Genomic DNA, 8,634 nt, shown 5'->3' on the forward strand with positions numbered 1-8,634 from the left:
GGGCGAACAATGGAGTTCCAGTGCATAGTCTTTGTATATGGGTTTAGCTTCAACACGATTCTCAGGTTTTCAGTGCATTCTTCTTCAGGCCTCTGCAAGGAATCTTCTTGTACAGTGCTCTGAGGGTTCTTTGGGTCTCTGAGTTTTTCAAGGTTCTGCTTAGGTCTGTATTGAACATTTGGTACATGGGAAGGCAAGTGCCATACAGATCATCTAACATGCAAAAAGCACTTTCAGTTTAAATGCAGAAATGGCCCGCATGCCTACCAGGAACAAATTTCAAAATGTTCAGTCTGCTTACATTAAGCAGAGTAATTCCAGGGGTGTTTCTGAGGCTTTGACGATACCGTTGTCTTCATTATAGGTGATGCAAGGTCCCCTGCGCTGGGTATGATGATGTTTTCTCACTCTGCCCTTGCCAGCTCTCTTTTGCTGAGAGTCATAGACCTTTTCGATATCATTCCAGGCCTTACGTTTCTTAAGAAGCAAAACAGCTGCCTTGATCTTCTTATAGTCTTCAGCTTTATCTTCAATGATCAAGGGAAGCTCAGGAACTTCCTCAATACGATGACCTCTAGACATGAGCAGCACTGGTAAGGCCAAGGCAGCCAGAGGAGAGCAGATGTCATATTGCATCTGTGTTGTGTTCTTCACTCGGGGGTACCACTTGCACCAGCTTTTGCTTGGTGCAAACACACAGCCCTCGTGACACATATTTCCAAGAACATTCTGGCCAGAATGATGAGTCCTACCACCTCAAACTCTGGGAATTCGGGCCACAGCTCTACCGGAACCCCAAGACTCGGCACCGGTGCGATGACCTGCTAATTCGCTGACAGCATAGGGCTGCCTATTGTTTTTGTGCCAGTTGATGTGAACAAAGTTCTCAATATCTGGTCAAATGGGAGCCTTAAACACAGCAGGCAAAGTGACATTTTTGCCAGATGAATTCCCCTTTTCAGAGTATGCCGATGTCAGTGGACAAGCACATGTTACGGCAGAGAGAAGGCCACATTCCTCTCAACCGGTGACTCCCAGAGGAAAAGGGCATTTTCATGAACTTTTAACAAGAGCATTTCTTACGCCAAATCCATATCTATTTTTCTTTGAAGCAAAGGCTACTGCTGGCTGTCACTCATTAAACAATTCTCTGCTCATTTATTTCCAAAATATACCAATTAGATTTATACCAACTAACAGGAACATGTTTTGAATTTTATAGAAGTAGTGCATTTAGCAGCAATCACTGAAATGCTTTCTTTAGATCTGCTTTACTAGTAACACAATACCTTCTTTTGTTTTGTTGTTAATTTGCACAAAATAGATTAAATTGTACTCTTAGATGCCATAGTTATGATGTGTTACTCAAATGCAATCAAAACGTAATGCACCAAATTAAATATTTTATTCAACTAAGATTAGTTCTTCTTTTGCAGATGATAATTTGCTGTTCTAATTCTGTCAAATGCAAAATTACAAACTTTACTATTTTCTGCGATGAAATAAAATTGCATATATATATACATATATATAGATATAGATAGGTAGATAGATAGAAATCAACATACATATCTAGTCTCCATACATATTATATCATATTAGTATTCATCTCTTTGTCCATTTGTTACTGTTTTAAGGTACTCTGAGACTATCAAATATTGAAATTTGGTATAAATATTGTCTGTAGTCAATAGTAAAAAATCATAATGTGAAACTTCCAATTTTATGGGTTGCTTTTAAACCATTTCTGCTCAATTTTAGCTTGAAAAAACAAGGTATTTCCCAATAAAATAGGTATAATTAATAGTCACTTATTAAGTATTAGTTAAGCTTTTTAGATATGTTTTCCAGAAATGAAAAAGTAAACAACTCAAAAAATTGGGTATAAAAATTCCTTTGTAAGCCAAGTGTTTTCTAATTCTTTGCTTACAATAAAATTGAAGGAGGACCTAACTATGTCGGCAGTTATTAGATTCTTTAAAACATTTTCGGTGATAGATACCACATGATTGTAAAAAATTACTCAAAAGTAATTTTAAAAAACCAAATGATACCACTAGAATAAAACTCCATCTCTTCCTATCTACTTATTTATGTGGATAAGATTTCTCAGGAATTAAATCTATAAAAATTTAAAAACTGGAATAGAACTAATGCTGTATGTACCGTTGCATGAGGAAAATAATACTAATGAGTATTATTCATTCATAAGTCCATGAGCTTATATTTTTAAAAGCTCTGTTCAATTCAGTAAGAGATGATTATGTAATCGATTTTTTATTTTTGTACTTATTCTTTTTCATTAAAATATTTTTAATATATGTTGTTTTGATCATTTGTGTTTACATAATTGTAGGGTTGAATTAATCTAGAAGTCTTTTTTTTATCCTTAGGGACTTACATTTACAGAGAATCTAAAAACATCAATTTCAGTGTAGTTATCTATTTTTGTTAAAGTATGAGAGAATAGTAAATAAAAGACACAGGCATAAAAATATAATACATTAGGATAAAATTTTGTGAAAGAAGTAGAATGTAAATCTGAGTTTAAAAAAAATGATGTAAAACTTTTGATTATTAAAAAAGAATTTTTTTATATATTTTTAAATGGATACTGGTAGTTTTCAAACTGCTGTATTTCTAAGTCTATCGAGTTTATTTAAAAGAATGATGTATTTTATTTTTAAATGTCAATATTTATAATATACCACAAATTATAATCACTTAAGCTTATGCTGAAAAAGCTTTGGTTACTTAAAATTGTACAACAGAGTTTTTCAGAAATTTCTTTGGAGAATTACTGTCAAAGAAGTTCAGCAACATGGAAAAAGGAAAAGGAAAGAGATTAAAGATTTTTGTTTAAATTATGCTAATTCTTAAAAATAATAGGAGAAGAGTTTCAATTATTCAGTCTTCTGGCAAACACTCACTTACCAAGTAGAAGTCTGACATCTGAAAACATCTTTCTTCCCTTTAGAAACACGACCCAAAAATTGAACCCATCACTTTTGATACCGCCACTCACTAAAACAAATCATAGCCATATACAGCTGCGAGGGAGGCTGGAAATGTAAATCTTTTTCTGATGACCATTTGCCCAACTAAGACAATGCAGTAGAGGTCCTGTTCTCATTTTTACAACTGGTCATGGAGCTTTAGTTTGCTATTAATGATTTCCCTTCTTTATCCATTCCATTGTTCTCTCCGTAAAGTCAGAGTACATGATAAGAACAGTAAGGAGCATTATGTCACTGCTTCACATTTTTTTGCCATTAAATAAATTTCTGTTTGGAGGCAATAAGGACTAAGGAAGAATGATGGTGTCTAGGATATTCATTAAGTACACAGATGTTAGTGCTGGCAGAAGAGTGATGAGTAGGGGAAGCCTATTCAAGTGCGGAGTTAAGCATCTATTCTTGTTATGGTGTGCATGATGAAAGGGGTCAGATAAAATCATTCTGGCAACAGGTAGCTAGCTGTCAGAACCCTAGAAGTATTGTACCATCCTGGTGTTAGGGGTAACTAAGCTGCTGGAAAATAAGTACTCAACAGTGGCGGAGTTGGCCTTTGTGAGGGAAAAATCCCTTACCGAGCTTATGCATATATCATGACTACAAGTAGCTATTGGTACTTCGTTCATTAGAAGGTACAGCCAGCATGTTGAGGAAGAAGGATGACTGACATTCACAGAAACAGTTGTCCCATACATGTGATTATTAAGAGCCTTTCTCCACCTGTAGGCTTGTGTGATAAGTTAAGTGGGAAATGGATTAGTCAACGAATCTGTGGTAAAATCAGTTAATAGTGGGTTAAGTAACTCTCCTATAACAGATTAAACATAAGCAGTCTCAGGTTAATACAATATTGGGCATCCAGGTTCATTCTATCTTATGGCTCTGTTGTCTCTTGAATATTGCATGCTTGCATACTTATGGTGGAAAAGACTCATCACTACATTCATATGTCAGACAGAAGTCTGATGTCTGAAGAAGGCATGACCCAAAAGTTGAGTCGATCACTTCCTTCTACTTCATATCCATTAAACTTTAGTTCAGAGCTGTAAATAGCTGCAAGGCAGGCTGGAAAATTCAGTTCTTCAGTTATCTCGAGGGCTCACTTATCGCATGTGGCTTATAGCTATTCTACTGGACAGTACAGACAGAAAATTTACATCCTTTGTAGAAAGTGACATTGAACAGTGTTGTTTTAGATCAAACCACAAGTTTATAGGATATATGAAAGCTAGAACAAATTAAATTTAATGATACCTTAAGGAACTACCCAGTCCAATTCTGAATCTGAGGCATTGTATGTGACAAGTGACCAATTTTTTCAATAAGTAGGTGATATATAAAAACGGTTTTAAGAGACATAACAATCAAATGTGATGAGTAATTTTGAATCTTATTTCAACAAATCGACTATGAAAAAGATAATATGTGATAGGAAAATATGAATATAGATAGCATATTATGTTATGGAATTGTTAACTTTTAAAGATACAATAATGGCATAGTGTATAAAAAAATATTTTTCTGTAACAAAGGGATACTAAAACATATGAGATTCACTTTAAAATATTTAAGCAAAAAAACAAAAAGAAAAGGAAGGGTATAGGTGAAATGAGATTGGTAAAACTTTACTAATTGCTGAAGTTGTGTGATAGATACATGGGGATTTATTATAATACCTATAATAAAAATAGAAAAAATAAAGGTGGTAGCTGCTAATAAACCCAACCTGATTATTGCTGTGCAGCAACAAAGCCTCAAGTTGCCAAATCTCTACATTTTTCAAGAAAAGTGTGTTAATTAACAAAATCCAACTGAGTAAATTTGAAGATCTAATTGGCTTTTTAAAACAATTCTTGAATCAGGTGGCATCCCATCTAGCAAGCAGAAAGGTACTCTAGAGGTACAAAGTAGAAGGTGTTAATAGGTAGAAGGAAGAAGGGATAAGGAAAAAATGGATTACTTTATCTTCCTTTGGGGATAGAAGGAGTCTGTATGGCAAATGACATCATGGATATTGATTAGAAAATTCCAGACTGACCAGTTAAGACTACATTTCTAGGAAAGGCTATAACTGCAATTAGGTTAGGTATTAAGTCTGGTGATGTGGGCTTAGCACAAGTAACTTAATTTTGGGCCCATTGTCTTATGAAACCAATCTCTTGGTTTCATAAAACAAAAACAACATGGCCAAACAAAACAAATCTGTGGGCTATAATTTGTCCACGGGCCATCTGTTTCTCGTTTAGGAGAAACTTATTTTGTTAATGAGGTATTTTCTCCCAAATTTAGAGTGTGTTTAAGATTTCAAATAACTTCTGGACACCAGCAATAATGGTTCAGTGTTGGGACACAGAAATGAGCGACACATTGCTGCCACCCAGATGGAGCTCTAAGGTTCATCAGGGGAAGGGCATGTAATTAAAGGCTTAGAACACAACATAAGTACACGCAGGTAGGAACAGGCAGAAATGCAGTGTTAGCCCAGCCATAGTGTTATGGGCTGACTGTGTCCTCCCCAAATTCATATGTTGAAATCTTAACCCCGAATACCTCAAAATGTGACTGTATTTGGAGATAGCGACTATAAAGCGGTAAATAAATTGAAATGAACTGTTAGGGTAGACTCTAATCCAATATAACTGATGTCTTTATGAGAAGAGGAGAAAAGACAGACATTTATGGAGGGAAGACTTGCAAAGACGAAGACGGGGCAAGAAGACAGCCATCTGCAAGTCAAGGAGAGACGCCTCAGAAGAAACCAAACCGGCCAACACCTCCATTGTGTGCTTCTGGTCTCCAGAATTGTGATAAAATAATTTCTGATGTTAAGTAACCCAGTCAGCGGTGTTTTGTTATGGCAGCTCTTTCAAACTAATGTACATGGGAAACCTTGATTTTACTTAGAGAAGTCTGTGAAGATTTCATAAAGAAAGTGCTACTCATGTATTTGCAATCAAAGTTATGATTTCCTTGTGTCACTTTAGGAAGTTCTTAGGTTCAAGGTGTAGTTTCTGCATCTCTCTAGACAAAATGATCTCTCCTTTGCTTTAATTGCTTTCTATATGTTAATCACTAAAATCTGTTCCTCAATTCTCATTTTTACTCTATATCTGACTATTCTGCTGGCCACTAGACATGTTCACCTAGATGTCTCATAAACTCTAAATGAGAATATCTTCCTCTTTTACACACTTCCCAAAACACTCCTCTTGTCTTCTTGCTTTCTAGTTATCATTCGTAAAACAGAGAAATGTGGGACTTAGTCTAGATTCTTCCCTCTCCTTTACCTCCACATCTATCCAATCTGTAACTAATTCTAGCTCACCATGCCTCCTAGTAATCCCTTACTGTCCCAGCCTTGCCTCAGTTCAGACTCTCACTATTTCCACTCTGGATTATTTCTTGGCCTTTTTGGTTTCTTTCTTTTCCAGTCTTTCTCTATGTTGCCTTGGAGTAATCTTTAGAAAATTCAAATCTCACAATGTCTCTATTTAAAATCCTCTAGTGATATCTCATCGCCCATAGCATAAAAAGAAAAATCCTGTGCCTGGCAAAACCCTTCACCAAGAGGACCCTGCCTACTTTTTTTGGTCTCATTTTCTCACTTCTCCATGTGTACACTTCATCATGCCCAACTACTAGGAGTTCCTCAGAGAAGCCATTATTCCACATCTCTTTTATGTATCATTCTCTCTTTTTTCTTCCCTGCTCACCTAGGGAGCTCCTGCACATTGTTTTGCAGGCTCTGCATAGTTACCCCCTTTTATGGAGCCTTCCTCATCTGCACACTGTTCTTGAAGAAGGATGGTAAAGACCAACCAGCACAGGCAGCTGACAAATGCCTATAAACAGCTCTGCTTAACAGTGCTCTAAAGCCACCCCGGCACCCCTGGGAAAGGGAGAAGTTTAAGAGCTAGCACCATATAAAGGCTGGGATTGGTTTCTCTATGAAGAATCTGCTATTCATCTCTTTCGGGCCCAGCAGGAGAGAAGAAAAAGTCTTTGGAAGCAAGATTTCATTATTTCATGCCTTTTGATTTCTCTCATAATCATTTCCTTTTTGTTCTTTTACAATAGTTTGGAAAACATTTTTAAACATGCTGACTTGTCATAGCAATGTTAAGTTGAACAAAACAGAAATTGAAATCAATTACTCGTCTTTATGTTTCAAGGCACATAAACCTAAACCGGGTTAAACAATGAAGAGAAGTTAATGATTTCTGAATGGTAACTGAAAAATCTGGAGGTAGGCTAGCTACGGGTGGGCTAGCCTGTGTCAATAATTACTGAGTCTTTGAGGGAGACCACTACTCTCACAGAACTCAGGAGAACAGGTAGATCACAGTGACACCAGCTGCAGACTTTGGTGGTATGCATGGTGCCTCACTGGGGAGCAGTTTAGGAAGCAAGGGTCCTCGCACTCTATCTTACACCATGGAGAATATAGGGGACATGATGTGCTTCCCAGGACTTTGCCTGCACCTCCTGGCCATGGCGTATAGTCACACACCTCTGGTGGACCAGCAGCCCGCCTTGGAGAGAATCTGGGAAAAGTTCTGAAAAAGAGTATTTACTTGGGCCATTCAGGCAGACACTGAGTTGGATAAAAAAAAGACAGTTTAATTGTTTGGATTGGCCTATGTTGACCAGATTGGAATACAATTTAGTTTTTTCTTCTTAAGCATTGGGTTGAGGGCTTATTAAAAAGATCAGATCAATTATGGAGAAATCTTTAAAGGCCATATTTTTACTGAACAGCTGATCATAAAATGAGAAAAATTTATGACCACACTGTAAACCTTATTTTACAATTAACAAATAATGTATGTTCATTAAGAAGAATTTTCAAAGTTTAAAAATAGAGGAAAAATATGGTACCCATGCACAATCACTCTATTTTTATAAAATACTTTCTAGTGTTTTTTCTATGGGTAGTCAAAATCATATTATGTATGTAGGATTTTATTTATTTCTTATTTAATGTTATATCAAAGAACTTTTTTTTGTCTCTATACATGTAACTTAAGTGAGTATATACTGCTTCATTAATATTCCATTTCATAATACCCCAGAGTTTACCTAACTAATCTTTTAAGTTGTATTATATTCCTTAAGAGGAAAAAGTCAAAAATACATTTATGGTGAAACATACATAGAAAGAACAAAGTAATTTTTTTTTTTTTTATCCTATACAGCTCTTTTTCCTGAACTCTATCTTGGTTTATGATGAATCAAGTCGAAACATTGATCCAACGTATGTAATAAGCTCTTAAAGTGATGTGTCACATACCTTGGCAATGCAGAACTTGTTCATCTGACCAAATTTCGCAGTCAGATCAAAGTGCAGATAAGAGTTAGCTGGTAAATATGGCAACGTGTTCCCAGCTCAGGCCCTCCACATTGTTCACTAATTCTTGGACTTAGCAATTTGTGAGTCTGGTGACTGAATATCTGCTCTGCAGTACTGGCCCAGTCTATACTGTAACCTTTCAGACTAACAGGCTCACAGAAAGGATTTGAAAAGACTGAAGAATGCTGGAGCATTTTTTTTTTAAAGCACGAACTATCTACCCAAATTGCTTTCCATAAATGAATTTTATAAAGAGAAATATGTGTGTAT

At 36.0% G+C, this 8,634-nt stretch overlaps 1 pseudogene; it reads right to left on the reverse strand.

Moving 5' to 3' along the window:
- Nucleotides 1-238: 238 nt before the first annotated feature.
- LOC107513120 lies at nt 239-8,328 on the reverse strand (annotated as a pseudogene).
- Between the last annotated feature and the right edge of the window lie 306 nt (nt 8,329-8,634).

The sequence above is a fragment of the Rousettus aegyptiacus genome, unplaced genomic scaffold, assembly GCF_014176215.1.
Source record: "Rousettus aegyptiacus isolate mRouAeg1 unplaced genomic scaffold, mRouAeg1.p scaffold_m13_p_4, whole genome shotgun sequence".
NCBI lineage: Eukaryota > Metazoa > Chordata > Mammalia > Chiroptera > Pteropodidae > Rousettus > Rousettus aegyptiacus.